This window comes from Salvelinus sp. IW2-2015, linkage group LG6.1 (genome assembly GCF_002910315.2).
Source record: "Salvelinus sp. IW2-2015 linkage group LG6.1, ASM291031v2, whole genome shotgun sequence".
NCBI classification, from domain to species: domain Eukaryota; kingdom Metazoa; phylum Chordata; class Actinopteri; order Salmoniformes; family Salmonidae; genus Salvelinus; species Salvelinus sp. IW2-2015.
This window is the reverse complement of record NC_036845.1, coordinates 17,535,117-17,560,824: the sequence shown is the minus strand read 5'-3', so window position 1 is coordinate 17,560,824 and position 25,708 is coordinate 17,535,117. Positions and strand designations below refer to the sequence as shown.

Sequence of the window (25,708 nt, the reverse complement as noted above, 5' to 3'; positions counted from 1 at the left end):
TATGAAATACTGCATGTGAATTCGAGGCGTGAAGTATTGGGACCAAGCAGCATAAGCTAGTAGGATCAGTCCTATGACCTATAGGGATAGTGATGATGGAGGGGATGGTGTTGCCAGCAGCGGAGTCAGAATGTGAGGAGAACTGACGAGCATGTACAGTAGTGGGGGAGAGGGGCGAGGTCTGCAGTAATGTCCAGCAGGTAGGCGTAGGCTACGTACTGAGTCGCAGAGCCTGTCAAGCCCATGTCACAGACCTCTCCCGATGGAGCACACGTCTAGTTGATGCAAGGTCACGCATAAGTTATTCCTATTCACGCGGAGGACGCTACCGAATGTTACAGGGTGATAATAGGTTTAATTTGTAGAAACATTGACAGTTTTTCGCTTGATTTACGGTGCGGGCCAACTTTAATTAATTGAAAAATGCATATTACCGACGCGTGCGAGTATTAATAACAATTAATCACAGGCACTTCGTGTTTTCTTTGGAGGCAGCATTTCTGGTGTCTGACACCCTCACTTGGATTTCCTCCGCGCGGTTATTCCAGTGGAGGTCATGCTTTTCCCCCCAGAGTGCTGTGGAGCAGATCTGGGTTAAATGGTATTTGGAAATTCATTTCAAATACTCTAGCTGAACTTGATTTTAGCTTGCCTGGCGAAAGGAAATCAGAAAATAGTTGCACACCGTACAAATGTTACCCATCTGGCGCCAGGTAGGCTAAAGCAAATGCCAAAAATAGTTTGAAAGATTTCCAATAGTATTTGAACCAGCTGTTGAGATGAAGGGAGCCCGATGAGGCCTCCTGGTAAAGTAGGACTGTGATGCAGCAGCAACATGATCAGGTGGAAGAACAAAGACAAGTCTGAATGCATGAAAAGTTTTTTTGTGTGTTAAAAAAAAAATTTGCATATATTTGGAGCTGAAAATGTATCAAAAATTGGCAGAATGATTTATTGCAGACAGAGCAGTAAGGTTCAGTGCAGTACGTACTGGGCGTCTCGAGTTTGGATTTGGAGGGATATTAGATATTAGATCAGCTGGTGTAAATTATCGGCAGCAGTAAAGGTCTATAAAATCTCCACTCTCTGTCAGTGCAAGTCATTACACTCTTTAATCAGGCAGGGTGGTTGGACTGTGTAGTGGTAGTGTGGTGTGTGTGTGTGTGTGGTGGGGGGTGGGTGGGTGGGGCACTTGCAGGAGTTGGTTTCTGCACTGGGGCGCCTCTCCTCTGTTCTTTCAATCTGGGACGGCGCTAGCGTCTAAACACCTGATAGCAGAACGAAGGGCCAGCTGCAGAGAGCAGTCCCAGCACGGTAGCCCCCGAGACGGGAGGGCCAGCGAGAAGTAGCACACACAACACAACCACGCATGGGGGGACGAGGGCAGCACGAGGCAGAGCAAAAGTCATTACACTAAACACAACACCCCACGCACAAAGCATCGCACGACACCACCACATACACGCAACGCATACACACACACACACACACACACACACACACACGCACGCAGCAACACACACACACTACAAAAGCTCCAAGTTCAATAACGAACGGCTGATATGCACGACATAGTAAAGGAAAGTATTCATATCACCCATGCAGCCATGGGAGAGGCAATTTGGATGCTATGATTATGGTCAGAAACTGTGAATAAAAGTTTCAGTGTTGGGTGCCTTATACGGGTGAGGGGTTCAATAGAAATGGTGTAGGCGCTTTAGAGAATGATAATTCTGATGATAGAGGGATGCAACGCCACTAGTAGAAATGATTAGGGGATCAGGCCGCTATAGAATTGAATAGGGATCACGTGCTATAGAAATGATAAGGATCACGTCGCTATAGAAATTGATAGGGATCACACCACTATAGAAATGATATGGGATCGCGCGCTATAGAAATGATAGGGATCACGTCGCTATAGAAATGATAGGGCACACCCGGGCGATAGAAATGGATAGGGATCACCGCCGCTATAGAAATGATGGGACACGCGAGAGATCACGCCGCTATAGAAATGATAGGGTTCACGCCGTATAGAAATGATAGGATCACGCCGCTATAAGTAATGATAGGGTTCACGCCGCTATAGAAATGATAGGGATCACGCCGCTATAAGAAATGATAAAAAGAAGAATCACGCCGCTATAGAAATGATAAGGATCACGTTGCCTGCTAGAAAGTGATAGGGATCACACACTCTATGAAATGATAGGGATCGCCCCGCTATAGAAATGATAGGGATAGACGTCCGCTATAGAAATGATAGGATCACGCCCGCTAGAATGAAGGGATCACGCCGCTATAGAATGATAGGGATCACGCCGCTATAGAAATGATAGGAGAGATCGGGCCCTATAGAAATGATAGGGACACTGCCGCATAGAAAGAATAGCGGATCACCCGCTATATCGATAATTGCCTATAGGGATTACGCCGCATAGAAATGATAGGATCACGCGCTATAGAATGATAGGGATCACGCGCCTATAAGAAATGATAGGGATCACGCCGCCTATAGAAATGATAGGGAGACGCCGCTATAGAAATGATAGGGATCCAGCCGCTATAGAAATGATAGGGATCACGCCGCTATAGAAATGATAGGGATCACGCCGCCATAGAAATTATATGGGATCACGCCGCCTAGAAATGATAGGGATCACGCGCTAGAAATGATAGGGATCACGCCGCTATAGAAATTGATAGGGATCACGCCGCTATAGAAATGATAGGATCAGCCGCTATAACAAATTGATAGGATCACACGCTATAGAAATTTGATAGGATCACGCCGCATAGAAATGATAGGGATCACGCCGCGCATAGAATGATAGGATCGGCCTGCTCATTAGAAATTATGGGACGGCTGCCTTATAGAAATGATACGGATCACAGCGTTATAGAAATGATAGGGATCACGGCGCTATAGAAATTGATAGGAGTACGTCCCTTCTACATAGAAATGATTAGGGATCACGCCGCCATAAGAAAGATAGGGATCACGCCGCTATAGATAAGATCACCCGCTAGAAGGATCACCACCGCTATAGAAATAGATAGGGATCACCCCGCTATAAGAAATTATAGGGATCAACCGCGCTATAGAAATGATAGGGATCGGCTGCTGCATTATAGAAATGATAGGGGATGGGCTGCTGCTTATAGAAATGATAGGTTCTGGAGACAACAGATATGGTTGTACTAGCCAGGAAGATGGCTACATTATGGATGACTGAAAGCCCCACATCCCCAGCCCACCTCCATAACCAGCCCTCCTGACCATCTGACACGGTAATGGTAAGCGTTTGAAACCATTAGAGGTGCTGTGAAAAAGGCCTGTTTTGAGCGTGGAGCTGTCAGTCAGAGACGGGGAGGCGAGAGGAGAAGCGGTGGGCAGGGGTGGAGAGAAGCGGTGCGGGCCTGTCACAGCTGTCACTCACTGTGGACGAGAACTGTTTGCCTTAATGGATCCCTTCAGGCGGAAGGGCTACGCGGCGGGCAGAAGTAAATCGATGCGTTTGTCATGAGCGAGTGAGGCATCATCAAACGCCAGGTGGATGACAGCAGGAAGCAGCGAGGCCCCGCTCGGTAGTTACGTCTATATCTCTCCGCCACATACATAATTAAAGAGTGTAATGACTTGACCTGACAGAGAGTGGAGATTTTATAGGACCTTTACTGCTGCGATAATTTACACCAGCAGCTAATATCTAATATCCCTCCAAATCCAAACTCGAGACGCCCAGTACGTACTGCACTGAAACCTACTGCTCTGTCTGCAATAAAATCATTCTGCCAATTTTGATACATTTTCAGCTCCAAATAATGATGCAAAGTTTTTTTTTTTAACACACAAAAAAACTTTTCATGCATTCAGACTTGTCTTTGTCTTTTTCACCTGAGATGCTTGCTGCTGGCATCACAGTCCTACTTTACCAGAGGCCTCATCGGGCTCCCTTCATCTCAACAGCTGGGTTCAAATACTAYTGGAAATCTTTCAAACTATTTTGGCATTTGCTTTAGCCTACCTGGAGCGCCAGATGGGTAACATTTGTACGTGTGCAACTATTTTCTGATTTCCTTTGYGCCAGGCAAGCTAAATCAWGTTCAGYTAGAGTATTTGAAATGATTTCCAATACCATTTGAACCCAGATCTGCTCCACAGCCACTCTGGGGGGGAAAAGCATGACCTCACACTGGAATAACCGCGGGAGGAAATCCAAGTGAGGGTGTCAGACAACCAGAAATGTGCCTCCAAAGAAAACACTGAAACAAGTGCCCTGTGATTAATTAGTTATTAATTAAGTCGCACGCGGGGTAATATGCATTTTTTCAATTAATTAAAGTTGGGCCCGCACCGTAAATCAAGCGAAACTGTCAATGTTTCTACAAATTAAATATATACTGTACATTTCGGGTATTCGGTGAATAGGAATAATAGTGGTGATTGCATAACTAGAGGGCTCATCAGGAGAGTGTGACATGGGCTGTGACAGGCTGCGACTCAGTACAGTGCCTACAATACTCARACAGGGGTCCCCTCTCCCCCACTCTTAATGCTGCAGGTCTCCCACATTCACACAGCAGCACACATCATACATCCCTATAGGTCATAGGACTGATATAATTARGGTGTCCCAATATTCAACGAAGCCTTGAAGTAAAGAGTATTCATATATTGTATGTAAATACATATTTTGAGTGAGACACTGTCCGTATTTTATGTGTTAAATGTGTCACTGTCATGTAAGACAAATTTCATATGCCAGTATTCAAAGTTATTGCTGTAACGATCGCTGTTTGTAGTGGTTSGTTACGTGGGAATCCGTACCCCATGTTCATGAATAAAGGAACAATACATGGAATTGTAATCATTATCCAAAATGTATCGTTTGTCACGGTTACCAAATGAGAGGGTGCGTTTTTTTCCCCCGGATGGTTCAGACATTAATTTGCGGAAACACATTTGTAAAATGACAAACAAACACAAGGGCGCGCACACACAAACACACACAGCACACACACACTTATTCAAGCTGCTCTCTGACAACAGCCTGATATATAATGAAGCAATGACTGCAATCATTATTCTACACAATGTATTTATTTTCTCGGCACCGATAATGAAGTGTCTATTGATGGTTGGTACAGTCTTTTACCGAAGTGCCTTTATGAAATGAAATGCACAGAGACAGGAATATGCATACACACACACCACACACACACACACACACACACACAACACACACAACACAACACACACACACACACACACACACACAGCACACACACACACCACACATAAGCTGCAATTTATCCTAATTATTAATGAGTGTGTGCGTGTTTGTGAGTGTGCATACTGTACGTACATACACACATACGTTCTGTGTGTGTGCATGTGTGTGTGCATGTGTGAGCATACGTGCAAGCGTGTGTGTGTGTGTGTGTGTGTGTGTGTGTGTGTGTGTGTGTGTGTGTGTGTGTGTGTGTGTGGTGATAAGCCTATGTTTTTAACAAAATAATGCTAAATACTTCTCACTAAATACTAACCGCGTTATTTCTCATTCTTTCTTTAGAATAGTGTCTAAGTTGAGGGAACTTGGTCTTGTCATAATCACTTTGCCCCCGGCGAGCATACTAATATGGCCCTGGGTGGGAATAAATTACAGCTCAGATTAGCAGGAAGGATGAAGTGGAGGTTTTATTTTTAGAAATTTGAATATTTGTTACATTATTAACGGGGGGGGAACATCCTTTGATTCTTCTTATGTCTTGTTTTCCGTTCAGAGTACAGAGCCTAGTCCCCAAACTGCCTACCTGTGTAAAAAAGAGTACTCTTTAGTGGGACGTGAACATGCCTTCGGACATAAAAGTAGCATGTCTCCCTCCTCTCTCTCTCGCTCTCGCTGCTGTAGCTCCGTTCCGTTCTGCACGCTACAGAATCCTCTGGCGCAGCACATTTCTCCCTCACATCCTCCCAAAGCCTTTTCTCTTACTGTATCAAACCTTTTGTTGTGTAGGATTATTGCGTTTGTTAATAAGGCAGCCACGCGTACTGTACAATACGGGACATACAAATAATACACACATGCACGGCACTCAAACCAATCCAAGCACAAGGCCTCCCTTGACCAATTATGTCACTTTGTGATATTATATTAACGACTAGGCCTGGTACTTAGGAATATTTGTTGTACTCAAACTGCTTCGTTCATTCATGTATTTGTATCTTGTATTTGTTTCCCTTCAGTTCACAATGGGTTACAAACTGAGATCTCACCAAAATGTCTCTTTAGCCTCAGTTAATGATCATTTTGAAGGCTATTAGCCCAATAATCAGAATAGGACATTCCGACGGATCACATTGGCAGTATGTTGCGACTGACCACACCACAACACACTAAGTGAGTCTATAAGTGAGTCTATATGGTCACCACCACCACCAAAAAKAAAATTTGCTAATGTTGTTTTCTTAAATGATTTTATGACAGGGGAGCAATAAGGCCTATACAGGATTAGTCCACTGTGTCCAAACCCATTTGGGAAAATTGACCACGTACTGATTTTTTTTCAATCGCAAAAGACAGTTTTAATTATTGGAGTAATTAGTCAAATATATGTGCCTTTACCTCTATTGATCTTTATTGTCTGTCCAGTTAGTAAGCGGGGGTCTGAGTATTGACTCCCCCCCCACCACCTCCCTCCGCCCCTCAGGGCTTGGGTCAGAYAAGAAGCTGTACTACTGGCTGATGGGGCCTGGAGAAGACAGATGACCAGCCGAGCAGAAGGAACTGCAGAGCAAAATAGCTCACACGTCTCGGGTGGCGTCAGGGGGAATTGGGCGCTGCGCGAGACTCTGGGCCTAAGTGTTCTGACGCCTAATTACCAGCCCACCACCCACCACCAAACATCACCCAGTGGCGAAAGCACAGCTCTCTCTCTCTCTCTCTCTCGTCCTCCTGCTCTCTCTCTCCCGGGCCTCTCTCCCACTCTCTCTTTCTCCCCGTCTCAATCTCTCTCTCGACTCAATTCAATTCAAAGGGCGTTATTGCCATGGGAAACATATGTTTACGTTGCCAAAGCAAATGGAATAGACAATAAACWAAAAGGGAAAGAAACAAGGGAAACATTAGTAAACATTACACTGACAAAAGTTTTAAAATAATATATACATTTCAAATGTTATATTATTGGCTATGTACAGTGTTGTAACAATGTGCAAGTAGTTGAAGTATGAAAGGGAAAAAATAAATAAACAGATATATAAATATAGGTCGTATTTACAATATTGCCTGTGCTCCACTGTTTGCCCATTTCTCATGGCAATGGGCCACATATCTTGCTGCTGTGACTGCACACGGTGGTATTTCGCCTAACAGATATGGGATTTTATCAATGTCTGATTTGTTTTCCAATTCTTTGTGGGCCTGTATGATCTGAGGGAAATATGTGCTGATACATTTGGCAGGAGGTTAGGAAGTGTCACTCTCTCCTCTCTCTGTCTCTTATCCCTTTCATACACAGACCAAAATCCCACAAATGTACCATGCTTGCTTCTTTTTGCCTGCTTTGTTGTAAATCTGAAAGGGGTAGGTGGTAAAAAAAAAACACAGAAAACTAAAAACCACCCAAAGACCTAGTCGTGACTCCTGCATTTTCACAGACCCCGTAACCAAAATACAGGTATCACGTCTGTGTGAATGTTTTTCTGCTACGATTGTTAAACACCTCCCTAATTTGAAATGCAAACAGCCCCGATGGTTTAACAGCACCTCCATGCCCCCACACACTGATATGTATAAAAGGGGTATACCTGCAAGAAAGTGGTAAATAAGCGGCTGTCTGAAAGGGGCTCATATAAACATTGCMGTATATTTTTTACAGGTAATATACCACGTATCCTGTCTGAAATGGGTCTCTCTCTCTCCTTTGTACTTCATACACTGTGGGGAAACGTGTGCTGGAATGGGTGACAAGAAYGCGAGGTCTGTTCTAAGTTACTTCATTTTCACTCCCAAATTGCTTTTCCCGACTCATCAAAATTATTAGACATTTTTATCCTAAAGAAAATATTTCCTTTTTCATGTGACACCGTCAAAGTTTCCCTAGACAAAGCACCTCTATATCCTACACTGATACGTTTGGTGATTGAACGTACAGTGCTCAACAAGTCAGTGTGTGGCCACTCCGGCCAATGTGTGTGCCTCTGTCTACATAGGGGGCGCTGGACATCACATACAGTATGCATATGTGCTGTGTAAGCGGTCAGACTAACTGGTCAGTCTGAATCAAACCCGAATGAAGCCTTTTTCGCTCTAAGGAGGGTTCTYTCCCAGTGCAGCCCTATGCCATTAGCTGTACAGTAAATGGGATTACACGGCAGCCATTGAGTCCTTCACCATGGATTTGCGCTGAAGCGTCCAAGCAGGCTTTAACATAGAGAACAGAGAGGCCCATCAACAACTGGTACGTCTAATTGAGCGCTGGTATGTTTAACACAATCACACATACATGCCCACAACCAGCCTCTGTCCATTGCAGAGGGGTAGGGCCAAGCCTGACATTCCACTACGAGCTAATCGGCCTGACAGAAATAAAATAGAGAAGTCGGACTCTGTCAAAACATGTAAAGGGAAAACTCATGCAAAGAGCTAAAGCCGTGTCTTTTCAACTGAGCCTAGATCAGATCAGTGAACAGTCACATTATCTTATAAAACAAGGGATTTCTCRAAGTAAGTGTCCTCTTGAGCAACGCGTGAAGTTAAACTGGGAATAAAAGATAAATCGGGTTTACATATTCCGAGGCAGGGCGAGTGTCTGCACAACAACAAGCACTGTCCGTTTCAATCAGGGATATACGGTGCAGTACGCAACGCAACTGCAAGCTGTCAGTGTATCTCTGTTACAGAAATGCTAAAAATACAAAAGCAGAGTAAGCCACTTCATCCTCTCTGCTGGTCAATACCTGGCGGCGCCACGAGAAGAGCACTGACACCAACAAACACATAGTGACAGACCCCCCMCACACACACACACACAGAGAGCACGGGTAAAGGGATGCCTTCACGACCAACCAATTGCCCATCAGACTCCACAGATAAAAGTAAAACATAAAACAAATTTTTTTTTCCAAGGAGGTGCTCCTCGGCAGGTTTTTAACATAACACTAAGCCGTGTGTTAATGCACAAAGAGACATCATGTCCATTGATCCACTGGTGCCTGTGTGTCTTTGAATGGCCTAGGGACAACAACACKGGKKTTTWTRTKTWYRSRSMSSKSYSYGYSYCTSYGSRKAKARAMACAYRTRTATGACACGGAAACTTCTATTAGCCTGCTCGCATATTAAACACGGTTAAATTAGATTTATATCTGATCAATTGATCTACAATTACTACTATTATCATCATCATCATCATCGTCTTCTTACAATAACTTTATGAAAAATGATTGACCATCTTTATCTGCCTTGAGACTCTCATACATGTTGAAGCATTAGACGTCAACTTGGTGGGAAACGTTGATGTTCTTCCTACATACAGCAGATACCACGACAACAAACCATATTTGAGATTCAGCACAAAGTTTGGCCAAATGTACCTGCCTGCAACAGAGGGATAGGACAAAGAAACCACTTCACCCTCTGGTGTTGCATATCCTGTGTGCTAATTATTGTTAAAAAAAATAATAATAATGAATAATACATTAAAGACATGGGAGAAAAATCCCAGGCATAAAACATATGTATTTTTAATATGAAACTCCCTGAATCAATACCCTCAATTAGCAACTGCAACCAAATTGCTAGGCGAAGCGTAATTACTGTAAGGTCACTAGGTATTATTCACAGTCACTTTAGTTTACCACATTAGGACAAGACAGGACGCCAGGCTAAAAATTATAAATTCTGTCCCCATAATCTGTCCTTTTCGGATTTAGATGGATGAAGAATAATTAACTGCTAATTATTCAGATCACTTAAGGCACTTTCTGGATCCACAAAAGCGGATGCAGCCGTGTCTGTCAACCCACTTCGTCTAGCCATCATTTATAACAATCCTACTTGACCAGGGATGAGTCTTTAAAATTAAAATAACTGCCTGATTTCCCACCAACCCCGTTCTACCTCAGAGGGTCTTGGGAAGCACACTTCCTTTAAATTCACCCATATGCAAATTTTGAGACCTGATTTGCATTTTAAAGTATTTAACTCCCCATATTTATTGGGCTCTGAGGCCTTGCTGATCATTGATTTATGTGCTTCCGGCAATCATATTTCCATATTTTGTGTGGTTTTAATGACAGTAATAATTCAAATATGCAAAAAGTTGTTCTTTGAACGATATCTTTAATTATATCCTCAAAGCATCATTCTTTTTTATTTTTTCAAACCGGGATTATCCTGAAAAAGGCAACAAAAAAAATGAAATTGCAGTGAGGTCTCAGACATTGATGAGCCAAACATATAGGCCTAGTCGGATACCGTATGTGCATGAAGACGACTTCTCATATTTGTCAGTCTAGAAACCCACAAACAGACCGGGAGGGGGTCGAGGGATGGTCTGTTGCAGAAAGGACCCATGCGACCTTGTCCCAAAAACCCTTGATTAATGCTGACATTCTTTCACGACAAATCCAATCTCCGATTCCTGAAATGCATCTCCCTGCTCAAAAAAACAAGGACTCCTTCCCCCTCTGTTTTCCCGGTAAAATAAAACTTTATCCTTCTCGTCTGATTATTAGAGTTGTCATGGTCGCCGTGTGCTCTTCTAAAAACCATCATGGTCCAGACGATTAAAAATGGCGGATTCCCGCCACCGTTTGGCCTATCAGCGCCTCAACGCAGCCGTCAAACGTGTCCACGCGCAACCTGAGAGGGTCCTCGCGCATATTCCCTTTGTCGCCCCTGCACGCAGCGGAAACTTTTTAGAATAATTGCTCACTCATGTACAAACGCGGRTGACTAATATATTAGATTAGTCGCGTATGGTTGCAAAGGGGGGTATATTGTATTATATTTTCTGTTGGTAGGCTGCATACTGTGACAGTCGCCATAAAAATAAATGAAGAGATAATTTATCTAAAGACTGCAATAGCCTACTTACTATACATAGCAGATTTATGATGTGTCAGATAGTTCAGCAAACAGGCTATCAATAGAATTAACAACATATCATATTGCTCCTCTCTGCATTAATTAAAGGATATTGAATAAATATACATCTCCAAATGATACAGTATATAGATGACACAATTTGAATATATCAGTATTAATTGGCATTTTCAATATGCATATATAGCGATTCCTTTAAAACAGAAATAAAAAATATATGGTATCTTTCTGGATGTCCACATCACATCGTTCTCATAGTCAAGATGTCTTGTGTATAATCACATATTTACATTCATTATGTACATCTAGTTATGTATTTATACCCCTAAGACAAAACATGACAAAACAGCCTTATTTGTTAAGTTAACTTGTTAAACCAATTACAATAATTTGACATTTAATACTGCCAGCATAAATATTACCATGTTATTAAAATGCATGGGTAAACAAATTAACATAAACTGCACCAACACTATTTTGTATTATTATTATTAATTATTATTATCATCATTATTAGTAGTATTATTATAATCTATCCACAATATGTGTGCCATTCAGCACCATTTGACCCTGTGTTATACATAGGGCATTCGTGTTTTAACTGGTGAGGACCGCAGTGGCTGAGTTTAAAACAAGCCCGACACATTAACACACAGCCCCTTAGAGGATACACTTCACCCTAATGTTTAACTATCACTGCTGAGCCTTGCACTGAGTGCACGCAACATATGTTTCAACCCCCTCTGCCCCTGAGAATGCTGGCCTACCACTCTCTCCCGCTCTCCATGCTCACACTTACCAATATTTCGAAAAAATCATGCATATTTTCATCACGGAAAAATTAAACAACAAAACTAAATGGCAAAACAATTTCCGGATAAAATACCCTAGCTACTGTGTTAAGGTGTAATTTCAGTTGTGATACTGACAAAGGCCAACATGCATGCCCACACGTAAACTCACACACACACATACATATACACACACATGCACACACACACTCTCTTTCTCTTTCTCTCTCTCTCACACACACACACACAAACAAACACACACAACAAGAGAGAAAGGAGTAGCCAGCCAACCCTGGTTAACATGGATGGTAAGGAATAATCCATTTACAAAGCAAATTTTAAAAATCACCAGCATGTCTCAGACGGTGACGCCATACAGGAAAACAAACAATATCAACCATCTGAAACATGACATCGCATCTGTGGTCAACGTGGGAATTCTCAGTAAAAGTATTTTTTTTTTTTAAATCTGAATCTGTTAGAGGCTGTTAAAACTGTTCATGTACTGCACAATGCATCCACTGTGAATCCCACTGAATCAGATTGTAAACTATTCTCCTCTCCCGGAAAGGTTATCGCATCGTATCTTATTGCCTTTACCTGGTCCTATTCACTCTGAACATGCACTGATTTGTATAAGCACTGCACCAGCAGCTCGCTTATCTGATCACAGACGTGTGTGTGCAAACACAGCAGTATCAAGTGCATCTCTCTCTACTGCATCTGGGATCTGTTGCCCTGATAACGGACTCTGAACATAATCAGAAACAGGCTGGAAATGCAAAGTGACCAAGAAATGGAGAAGAGGATGCYTCTCTCTGRAAATGATTCACTTCACTTTCTTCCACTGATTCGTTCACRGCATTCAAAAACATTCTTTYTTTTTTTTATGAGGCAGTATGTGCAATATGTTACATTTATAATTTAGATCAGAAACATGCAGACAGGACTTGTTAGATGTTAAGTGAGAGATCAATATAAAATCCTTGTTAATTAAATGTGTTCACACATAAAATGCATGTMTTTTAAGGTGCAACAATGAGCCACATGTATTGGCATATGTAATCCATGGTATCTATTTTTTTTAAATGTATTATCTTTGATTGAGATATTTTTCTGGCTACGGTCATGGTCAAATGAGTCCCTAACGATGAGCAGGTTTTGTGTTTAACACCAGCAATGTTTGGCTTCCCTGTATTATAGGGCACAGATCAGGTTAAGGAGGCAACAGTCAGTGAGGTAGGCCTGAGTGGTAGCAAGACCACCTCAGAAAAAKTATCCCCAGGATGGTTACACACACACACGCACACACACAATTGACCAATGCTCATTTCCCCACTCCTTGTAGTTGGCTAACCTGCTCTCTACATTAGGGTGCCGCTGTGGGGACTTATCACTGTGTAGTCTTTGTCCTTGCTGTAATTGCCCTCTCGGTATGTCGCCTCCCACCACCATGCACCCCCACCACCCACCCAACGTCAGCCCCCTCGTGACAGCCCGGCGCGGTGCTCTAGTGGGGGGGCTCTCCTGAGACCTGCTGATCGGCCCCTGAGGTCCGCCAGCGTAGAGGAGCTTGTCCTAGTTAAAGCAGTACCAGGAGGGACACCCAGACTGAGACAGATACCACTGCCTTCCTGTGCCCAGCCTCTCTCCCGCTCTCTCTACCTACACTCACTTCTGTATCAGAGTATCAGAAAAAGTCCAGGGATTGAGTCCATGAAAAATGTACCATATTGAAAGTAGGCCCCTTGTTGAGTATTAATGCGTGTCTTTTAATGCATTTCTTTATGTTTTTGCATTTCATTATCTTGGTTGATGATGTTTTTTTTGCTGAATTCAATTGTGTACGAAAGCATACTGACATTTTTGATGTGGGCGTGATATAAAATGGTATCATAATTATGGTGAAAATATATACAGAAATAAAATTGCACGTAAACCATTCAACTGTACACTTATACTAATTATACTGCTATATTGCACAGCTATTTTACTTCACTTGAATGCAAAAATGGAACAAATATAGATATTTTAGTATTCATAAAATTAAGCAAAATCAAGCCAATATGCACAGGCTACTTCTTTAACTTTTAGAGGACACATTACATGTATCACAGATTATGCATTTGGCACAACTCAGACATAACATTAGAGGCTCTCTTGACGTTCTAAAAAGTAAAATGGCGCCATCTACTGTCCATTACAGACAACTCRTCTACAGTTTCTCTCTCCTACTGACTCCCAAGAAAAGGATACTTGAGAACATAAAACTTTCAAAGATTTTTTTTGCATTTGTACATGCTTGTCTTTTATCTTCAGTGAAAATAAATATTGGGGGCTGGTGAAATAAGGGAGTTTGGCCATGTGGGACTGGATTTGGAATGCAACCGTATGAGACAAATAATTATTAGTGCTTCACTGTAACACCGACCTCTGTTAGTTGACTGGATAAACTGAATTAATAAATAAATGGTTCTTCACAGAGAGCGTGATCCCCCCCTCGTCGCCAACCCCGTGCTGCTGTGTTCCTGCTCTGGAAATCGATGTGTCAGCGTTTTCACGGGCGGCTGCAGGGTTCAGCCCACAGCCCGCTTGGTAAGGGTTAACGTGGCAGGGAAAGARGAAGACATTATGGCAGACTCTCRCTGTGGCGGGAACTCTGGTAGAACGCGCCACCTCCCTCTGACCCGTGTCAGCCTCTCCCCTACGAGAAACCAACCAGGTCCGACACTTGTGGATGTCCGAGGGGGAACGTGCGTCTCGGCCACTGTCGCTGACCAGCACCCTCACAGTCTTGACACTTCCCCATGTCCCAAATTTAGCCCTCTCGCCCCTTGTGAGGAGCCGAGGGGCAATCTGATGGCAGTTGTGATGATGGGGAGATTTTAGAGGGAGCCGTAGAAGGAGCCTGTTGTAACCTCTCAGTGACCAGGATCCTCCAACCCGCTAAACTCCCACATCAGCCCTCAGGCTARAGGGGATACAGCCGGACAACAGGCARGCAAGTGCATGTATAGGACTAGATTATSCCKTTACCACAAAACATACAAAAMCACACACAGACACGTAGGAAAACAATGTGTGTGAGATATTAGCGATGCGCATATGAGTGTGCACAGAGTACACACATCGCACACGCAGGCATACAAGCACAGACACATAGACTATACAAATACACCCACTCACACACACACACACGGTACAAAAACAGACATTGCACTGCTGCAACCACATCTACAAGCCTTGGAGGAGTTTTTCTGGGGGTATTTTAGGTCTCCTGAGGGACCTGGAGCGAGTGAGCTGTAGCTATAGCTGACAGAGGATCCCAGTCAAGGACACGAGCAACATCACTCACCCGCCATTACTTCCTCGTATTTAAAAGATGGAGGCTGTGGGGCTACCTGGGGGGGCCRTATATACCCGTCCAGGGAGCCGAGGCTGGCAGGGAGGCCCGGTGATTTCAGGGTCCGAGGGTGTGTGTTGAGAGAGCTAAAGGAGAGCTGGGCGGTGGGAGTGACGGAGGGCTTTATATGTCAGGCAGTGTTGCCAGGTTTTATGGCGGAATATTTTTGCTGTCAGAGATGGATAAGGAATCGCCATAAGGAGAGGGGCAGGGATACGAGCCTCGAGGGCCACGCTGTCTACTGATCGTGTTTACGGTTGACTTTCAATCATTTACTGTAGGTACAGTAGAAATACAATAAATCTACAACTTTAATGAATCAATTAAGTGGGCAATGGAAAGCACTGGGCTAAGATGGTTGTGTAGTCTACCAGCTCTCACAGTCTCAGGTCAGAATTAGACGTTAATCCATTTCTCAAACGACAAATTTCAAAGTTGTTCCAAACGTTGAATTTCAAAGTATTTAAGGTTAAGCTCAGAATTTTTAAGGCTATGGTTATGTTTAGGCATTACCTCAGAATTTTTAAGGCTATGGTTATGTTTAGGCATTAACTCAGAATTTTTAAGGTTAGGGTTAAGTTCAGGCATTAACTCCACATTCTTAAGGTTAGGCATTAACTCTGAATGGTTAAGGTTTGGGTTAAGGTTTGGGATAGGCTTAAAATAAAAATATATTTTTTAAACGTTCTATTACTGGATTTGAACTTGCAACCTTTGGAATCAGAGGCAGATGCTTATCCCCATCCCCATCCACCATCCACCATCCACCATCCACATCCACATCCACAACCTACTTGAAGGTAACAGCGCTCACTGTTGCCCCTAGTGGCCCGGTTTCCATGTCATCTCCCGACGTCCTCAGACTTTGATGGACGTCCAATCCTGACTTGTATCACGGCTGACCTGGCTGATTGGTTGTTTGAGCTGGCGTGTAATCTCATTTCTAATATTAATCCCATTAAATCATTATTGAATATTAACACCTTTTTCAAAGAAAATGGTGGATATCGCCAAACAAAACTGAGGATCGGCTGGATTTCTTGAAGGTAAAATATGACCTAAAGCACATGTGTCAAACTCATTCCACGGAGGGCCAAGTGTCTGCGGGTTCTCGCTCCTCCCTTGTACTTGACTGATGAATTACRGTCACTGATCAGTAAGGAACTCCCCTCACACACTCACCTAAGCAATACCAGCCGAATCCTAACTTGAGAATAGCATGCATAACTAACTTTGARGTGAAATTCATRCAAGGTCCTCAAGTTAGGACACGTAACCCACTGGGCAAAGATGTCAGTTCAACATCTAGTTTTGATTTATATTTGATGAAGTTGTCAATAACATGAATTCAACGTGAAATCAACATCAATTTGAACCAAGTCATTGGATTTAGGTTTAAAAAAAATCTAAACTTTCTTTACGTTGATGACTTGTTGCAAATCCAATCAGTTTTCCGCGTCGAATCAACGTCATCACATTACATTTTTCCGTTGAAATKACGTGAAAACAACGATTCAACAAGTTTGTACCCAGTGGGGACTATTGGATGGCTAGTCAACAACGCACCAGACCGGCTTACTATAACGACAGACTCACCGAATGTCGGTCTCTCCTCACAGACAACAAACTGACATTATGAGTCCTGACAAGACATTCATTCCAGTCAAATAAAAACACTGCAAGTGTACTTTCTGTGAGGGAGGATAAGAGTCGATTTAGTCAAATGGGAGGTCCGTTCCGAGTGTAACAGACGCGGGGCCAGAGTGTGTGTGTGACAAAGTGAGAGGGGATCAGACACTGTCCCTCCTAACCTGTACTACTCTCAGACACAAAGCGCCACACACACAACACACAAAACACACAAACACACACGTCCCATCCACTCCTCTCTCCTGTCAGGGTAGGGCCACCACAGAGCAGGTATATCAGCTCAATTATGATGATGGCAATGAGTGATTGCATTTTGCCTCTCACCCATTTTAATAAGTCTGGCCCGTCACAGAGGGAGGGAGAGACGGAGGGAGAGAGGGAGAGAAAAAAGGAGAGAGAATGATGAGGAGAGAGAGAGGGAGAGAGAAAGTGAGAGATACACAGGGAGAAAGTGAGAAGGAGAGAGAGATCGGGAGGGGAGTAAGAGACAGGCGACGGATGAGTGGCTCATCTCTAGCCAGCTAACAGCATCCCAGATGCCAGTCTCCCGGATGGTATCAAACATCTCCACAGTGAACTCGCCATGAAATAATCTATACCTACAGGAAGTCAATTAAAAAGAGCCAGGGGAGATTAAGAGCAGCATGACAAGCTTTTCACTGGGCCACGGGTTCGCCTGGTGGCACCACGTTGTGTGTGTGTATACATGTGTGTGTGCGCRCATGGTGGGGGGACCAACCGCTCTCCAGCATCGCTGAACCCCCTTTTAAAAGCCCCCTCATGCATATTTAAAAGGCCCTCAGCAGCCGGCAGCTCCGACACAAGTTTGCAAACCATGTGCCTGTTTGTACTGAGGGGGGCTCACTCCGGATATCAATTAACTCAAACGCTGTCACTCTGATTGCCCTCTCAATGGAGGGACATCCCATTCCCCTCTACACTTCAACTCAGCTTTGTGTCAACCCACACATCGCCAACCATCTCTCACACTTCCGCTCATCCTCCCCTCCWCTCTCTCTCCTTCTGCCCTCCCTCCTTCCTACCGACTCTCACTCCCTCTATCTTTATCAACCCATATCCTTCTTTCCCATCTCTCTCTCTCTTTCTCTCTCTCCCACTCTCTCTCTCTCTCTCTCCCACTCCCACTCTCTCTCCCACTCTCTGTCTCTCCGTCTCTCAAGCAGCGGTAACTGAATGCACAAATTACTCTCCCCTCCACCTTTAACTCCCACTAAATCTTTCCCCTTTTCCACTTTGCTGAGCCGGGATATTTTATTCCTCCATCAAATATGCATCCCATTAATTAAGTTAAATTACTCCTGACTGCCAAATATCCCCTGCCCCAATGGGTGTCAACACAGAAATGCATGAACGTGAACCTGCAATGACACGGCCGCACACTTAAACATGAGTTACAGCCTTCCTCAGCTTCCATCCGCGGGCATATCACCAGACACTTCAGGAGTGCTGGAATTAAGCACTGTTCTCTCCTTCCCTCCCGGCTTTTAATAAGTGCACAGTGGATGACACCCACTTTTGACAAGAGAGGGACGGATATTTTAATTATACACTTTTTTTCTCTCCGTTCTCTCTCTCTCTCTCTCCCTCCTCTTCATCTTTTAATTGCTGTGGTTAATCATCATTAACTCTCCCCCCCCCCCCCGTTGGTGGCAACTCCTAATCTACCTAGACAGGATTAGCTCATGGAATCAAATCGCTTGGATTTTATCTCTCGAACAAGGGATTTCTCCTTTTTAAACAAGGAGATTTGTTTCTGAGCCACAGCAGAGATTGTTGTTCTTCCTTTGCATTAACTGCATGTAAATCTTTGATAGAGTCGCAATTCAACACGGGTTTCGTTCGACTTACAGACATCCCCATAATGCCTAAGGGCATGTGTTATCGTGTGCCATTTGCTATCCCCTGATACCAACACACAAAGAGAGCAATGCACGGGTGATATSTACCTTACGTACTTCCTCTCCCTCTCCTCATCTTCCTCTCCCCATCCCTCTCGCTCTCGGCCCTCTTCATCTTCCGTCCTCTCGCTCTCTTTCCTCACCTTTCTCACCCCAGACATCCCTATAGGAGCTGTTTTGCTGTGTATAAAACTACCTCGAGACATCAGGTCCACTCGTTTCTTCTGGCGAGACGGAGGTCCCCGTGTGTCGTGATTGGGAGTGACGTGTGTCAGACGGGCACCAAGCAGAGGGGGAAACAAACATACTCACAAGGGCATTGAGCCTTTGGGAACTAGCCACGCTCTCCCTTTCACTCAGAGCGAAGGCCAGAAGAGAATGCCAATCGTGGATCGTCTGGATATTTCAAGCATCTCTTGGAACTGACTTTTCCAAAAATGTCTAAGTGAACCGATAAAGCACGTCATTTCAGAGGGGAGCATTTTGCGCTTAACCATACAACAAGGCTGCGATCAGACAACCCCCTTCCATAAATCTCTATCATAATCATAACCCATTACAGCTTTCGACGCAAGTTTTCGTTGTACAACAGGGTACGGTGTAGCGAGGCCAATTGACTCCAACAGGCCCATCCAGACTCAGCCAGTGAGACAATGCAGCCTCTTTTGCTGATGTGATGACCAAACCAGCCCTCCAGAGTGTATGTGCTGAGTTAGCTGCTTTAGTTAAAGTACTGATCCTTCCGTTTATGGCGTCTGGCTTTGTTTGATTGTTTTTGTTTGATTAAAAGGGGAATGTTTTGATCATAAAGCCCCTCAGCCCCCATTTYGAGGCCACTAAAGAGCAAGCAGGACCTAGCCTGACCGTTAACTGTCTGAGGATCTTMTTAAGAAGTAAGGCCTAAAAGAACGTATGAGTTCAGAACGAGAGAGTACGTATGCTAGATACAAAAGAGATGCTCAGTTGGGCCCATTCAGCCAATACAAAAACATACTCACAAATATGAGACCGACACAACACTTTYGCCCTAAAGTTGTCACAAAGTGTCATTTGAAGCATAAATCTGGTATTGGAAAAGAGGTTTGGGGTCACATTACTAAGAGTAACGTTGCTTAGTTTTGATTAACAGGTCTAGGACGGTCCAAGCTCATTAAATTATTATGGCTCTGATTGAATATTTCCTCAATAACTGCATGCCTTATACCAGCATATAGGTCAGTGGAATATACRGAAGAATCTAACGCAAAMTGACTGTGAAATATGTGCAAACTGTGTTACATATTGTATACGACTATTATAGATACTGTCCAGTCATGGCTTTTGTGTGTGTGTGTGTGTGTGTGTGTGTGTGTGTGAGTTCCTTCTGCGAAAACATTAATTTTACAAACATCAGCCCAAGGCTACTAAACACATCCAATCTATTATGGGGTGCTTTATCGTGTTATGGCGGGCTAACGGGCTGTAAACCTGTCCCGGTCATAAAGAGCGATCGCGGCGCACACAGTGAAGTCAGAAACAGAACCCCGAGCTCTCCAAGCAGACGGACCCCTCCTCGTTATCATCCAAACAGCTCTGTCACATACTTAACCTTTCCAGACCAGTCTTTCTGCATTCTTTTCCAAATGACCTTTCGCGTTACTTATTTCATTTCCGATAATGCCGCACTAAATAAAGTTAAGCGAATCAAAAGCAAAATGTGTTTGTTTTGGTCGATAAGGATCGCGCACGCTAACTGACGTGATCGTGAAGATGGGTACCAAAACAGTAAACGTTGATACTTCTTTTAATGTGAATAAACGCCATGTGTGTTTCTGATGGGGGGGGGGGGATTAGTTGTTTTTCATATACACAGGACAACATGACCTAAAAAGCACACAAAAAATCCMGAGTTGAGAATAGGCGAGGAAAAATGTCTATTCAATCAAGATACAAGCCAATTTAGAACTTTTTCTAGCGGTTGCAAATGAATTATGCAAACATAACGCGGCTTGTGGTGTCTGGCTTGTTGGGAGTAAATATTCAATGTTTACATCTGTTGTGTGATAATGAATTCAGTATTTTTGCATACCATTTCRCTCCGCATGCACATGGATGGGTGATCCTTTTCGTTCACACGAACCTATATAATTTACTAAGGCAATGAGCTTTCAAATGTCATCTCCTCACATAAGACCAGAGCTATAGCCTGGGTGTTGTACTTTCAGACACAATCCAAAGCCTTAACAGTGAGAGAGAGCGCTTCACACCAGAGTGGAAATCCGATGAAGTCGCTAATGCACATGATGATTAAGTGTAACTCAAATACCGACTGTGTTGTTCACCGACCTGACAGGCCGTAATTTCCTGTATTATATTCGCCGGTTTTAATTGCACGCCACCAACACCCCTCTGACACGTTATGAAGCGATGATGTACAATTATTTCGGGGGCGGCAGAGAGATCGGGGGAGTGACGTTGTAATCGCCCTCATAGGGATCCCTTTCTTCATCTGCAACGACCATTAACGTTAAAATGGAGGAGAGAAGAAAAAAAACACAGAAAAATAGTCAGAGTTAAAAACCAGATTCTGTTTGAGGATTAAAGAGTATCACGTCAGGGAGGAAGAGGGGTGGGAGTGGTAGTGGGGGACACACAATGGAGGGGCTGAGTTAAGTGACGGCTTTCTCTGGATAAGCAGAGCACTAAGATGCTCCTCTCCTGTCAAGGCCCGGGCCTCACACACACACATGAGCATGTACACGCGCACACACACACACGCATGCAAACACGCACACACACTGGTACAGGCCTGGGCATTAAGACATATTACAGAGGATGAGCTGGGGAAAGGAGGGGAGGGTGGAACTGAACTGATGGGGCTATTCTGGGACCAGCAGAAGACACACTCACAGACGGGGAGACACAAAAGCCTGACACGAGCCAACCCTATCCTGTTCCATTCGAATCACACGACACCAACATGAAATTATGACTAAATATACTCACTCCGGACTCGGCTACTAAGTCAACGGAGGGAGAGGGGGAAAAAGACCTCTCAGATACCGAAAAGACGGACAACTTTTTTGGGGGGGGAGATGAAGAGAGAAACCGTTAAAGTTTAAACTAGAGCTAGTTGACAGGTAGTTCCAACTATAGTGGCCGTCTGGCCGATATGATATTATAGAACCAGGTCTAATGGGAAGACCATCCAGGATGTTGTTAATACTTCCAACGACTTGGCCCCCAGATATTAAACCAATGCTTCACAGCGTTTAGACTCCTGATGCATAATTTAACACGTACAAACAGCACTGGCCGGCCATGGCATCTTTGGGGAGGGTGAGGCGAGAGCGGTGGGGCGATGGGGGGGGAAGAGGTACGGGTAAGGGATGCTGAAATGCTGAATCCAGAGCCTTTTGGGAGGAGAGAACATGATGGAGGAGAGGAAGGGAGTGCTCATTAAATGGCCTAGGCCCACTGTGGACCCGACACACACCACACACAGAGAAAAGACAAGAAACAGCCTTGTGTTTAAAAGGCTTTTTTTTACCAATTAAATACAGTATGAGGAATCTTGCCGTACTGTATGTGCTAGGGGGGCAATTTGTGTTTTTCTGCTGTTTTTGCAGGTTATGTTTTTATGGCCAGCTTAGGACTACATCAATCAGTTAGGAGATGTCATTGCTGCAAGATTCAGTATTTTAATTCTTAAAAGTCTAAGCCGTTGATGTAATTTTTTGGGATGAAAATGTTTTATTTGGTCTTTACTATTGATTAATACATTCATAAATGGCTAAAAAGACAGTTAAAAAATACATTAGTGGCCTCCCGAGTGGCGCAGGGTTCTAAGGCACTGCATCGGAGTGCTTGAGGCGTCACTACAGACCCRGGTTCAATCCCGGCTGTGTTGCAGCCGGCCGTGACCGGGAGACTCATGAGTCGGTGCACAAGCATCGTGCGCGTTAGGTTGAGGGTTTGGCCGGCCGGGATGTCCTTGTCCCATCGCTCTCTAGCGACTCCTTATGGTGGGCCCGGGCGCAGGCAGGCTGACTTTGGTTGCCAGTTGTACAGTGTTTCCTCTGACACGTTGGTGCGGCTGGCTCCCGGGTTAAGCAAGCGCTGTGTCAAGAAGCAGTGCGGCTTGGCAGGTTCATGTTTCGGAGGACGCACGGCTCTCGAMCTTCGCCTCTCCCGAGTCCGTACAGGAGTTGCAGCGATGGGACAAGACTGTAACTACCAATTGGATATCACGAAATTGGGGAGAAAAAGGCAAAAAAAAAAAATACAATTAAGAAAAATATACCCTCCAAAAATGAACTTGCTGTAAAAAGCAGAGGATATCAGCTACGAGACGTGTCACTCTGAAGGACAAGAAAGACACAACGAAAGAAAAAGGAACCCAAACCGAAAAGAGAGTAACTGTTAGCTAAAAAAAGGGAGCGAGAGAGAGTGTAAAGGCATGGTGTACACACAACACAGCCTACCTACACGGAACAGCCTTCTCACGTTTGATTGGCAGCTGGGTCAGAGGTGCCTATCTGTCCTGGCCTTGATTTGCATTTGTTAATTAAATGCCACAACAATATGATCTTTAACTATCAACAACTTCCCAGAGTCCTCAGCGGAGACGAGCAGCCCTCCGAGGCTCTCGGCTCAGCTAAAGTGAGGTGGACAGCAGAGGGGCACCGCATCCATTTGGGGGCGTCTCAATCGTTAGCGCACAGTGTCAAAAGCAGGTAATATTCGCAGCCACAGAGTTCACCGGTGGGAGCGCCAATCGATGGCGCAGGGAGAAAGACCACACGCGTGTTTAGATTGAGTTAAACAACGCTGGTGCTCCTCCTCAACATTCTAACGAGAGCAGGATGAGCTCACTCTGTGATCGTAATGGGAAATGAATGAACAGACTACTGGTTAACGTTACATTGGCTTGTCTCGCAAAGCAGGGAAGCCATGTAGAACCATAGAAATAGAATTACTGATGAATGTTCCAGTCAAATTGCCATGGTCTGAGGGGCTTTGTACGTGCCAGGAATTGTATCTCTGCGTGTAAAACCACCCCATTTTGCTTAAACGTATGAATTTCAATTTTGTAGTTCCAGAAACTTCGGTCGAGTGAACTTAAATTAACGCTTCAGCTATTGTAATCAAGATGATAAATCGTAATAATGAGAGACGATTTCATTAGATAAAGAGGGTTTTGTTTCGCAAAATGTCACCTCACCCAGTGTGTGCAACAGAATGCCTAATGGCCAGCCTACATTGTAATCTCACTTTCTAGGTCAGCCCAAACCGAAAAAGGGAAATTGCATTAACTGAGACACGAACAACCATTAGCAACAGCATTCAGATTAGCAACATATATGTGGGCCTATATTATCTAATCTGGATACTTTGGGAAGAGAGAGTATGTCTACTTTGGCCTTAATGAGGGTGTTTCTGGTCTGTTCTTTGTTTGCTGCTCTTTAGTCAAGAGGAAAGTTGCCCCGGTGATCAGTCAGTAGTGAGTGCGTGCGCGCACACACACACACACACACACAGGGCCGATTTGTCACCCATGTCTGGCTCAGGCGGGAGATAGGTCCTCCATCCGCATGATTTGTGAAACCAGAAGCTGTATTTAGTAGACTCATTTAAAGGCAGTCAGGCACATTGGAGAACTGTGTTTCTGTTGGTGTGTGTGTGTGTGTGTGTGTGTGTGTGTGTGTGTGTGGTGGTGCGTGGTCGTGCGTGCGTGCGTGTGTGCGTGCGAGTGTGTGCGTGCGGAGTGTGTGGTGCATATTCTCTTGGTCAAAGCCCTAACACATTTATAGGCACTTGGGGAAAATGTTTTTCGCTGGAGGGCTTGTGAAACATGAGTCTTTTTCCTCATTAGAGGTAGCTGTGGTTTAACAAAATCTGTTTTCCCTTCTGTAAAACGTTTGTGAACGGCGGCGACAAATAAACATGTTCATTCCACTCGACTGTGGCAGAAAGAAAACGTAGCAACCGAACTAAACGGAACACATTTAACACAACAGTTTACACAGAAGCATTGAGGGAGACTAAATAACTACCCGTCTTCATCTATGTATCACGTAGGCGCAGAGAACGTGGTACAAGCTGAAGATCCTGCTATCCGGTACATTTCCAAATTACACAGAAACAGTCCAACATGTCCATGTGAACAGAGTCAGATTGTAGGAAGATCAAGCATGGGGAATGAAACTAACTGAACTGAACTCGCCTAATGCAGTACGAAAGAGACGCAGAAGCATTGTACTTTGAGTTTATAGGCCTAGCCCTGCGCTGCTGCGCTATAATGTTGACTATGATGAGATATGACAGATTGTATTGAAACATATCACAATAAGAGAGGAAATAATGGTTGGCAGAGCAAGACGATCTTCTTCTTGTGATCCAACCTAAATGGCAAAAATGACTTAAAAACCAGTAAGACCGTAGCAACATAAAAGGAAAACAAGTGTTTCGTCTTAAGTTCAGATAGTACCTTGCCGTTTCATTCCGTTTCTGACCTTTTTTCTTTTTCTAACTTAATGAACACAACCCAGGCAATCCCCAGTTAAAAAGGTAGTGACTAGTCACTGACTGTGCTACTACACCCACAGATGTGGCACTTGTACTCTCTCATGCCCAGATGTCTCTTCACATGGTTCCTGGCGTCACCCAGCTGTGCGGTGGCAAAGTTGCAGATTTTGCACTTGAATGGTTTCGATCCTGCAGAACAATAAGTGAGTCAATTTATCCTACTTTATCTATTGGGGAAAAAATACACAAATTACTAATAACAGTCTAATAAAAACGAAAGTAGTGGTTGTAGATGTAGGGGTGAAGGTAAGAGTAGAGCATAAA

General features: G+C 44.0%; 1 pseudogene; it reads right to left on the bottom strand.

The window, feature by feature from the left end:
• LOC111964690 (zinc finger protein 407-like) overlaps positions 1-25,708 on the bottom strand; it is a 141,376-nt pseudogene that overhangs the window by 106,606 nt on the left and 9,062 nt on the right.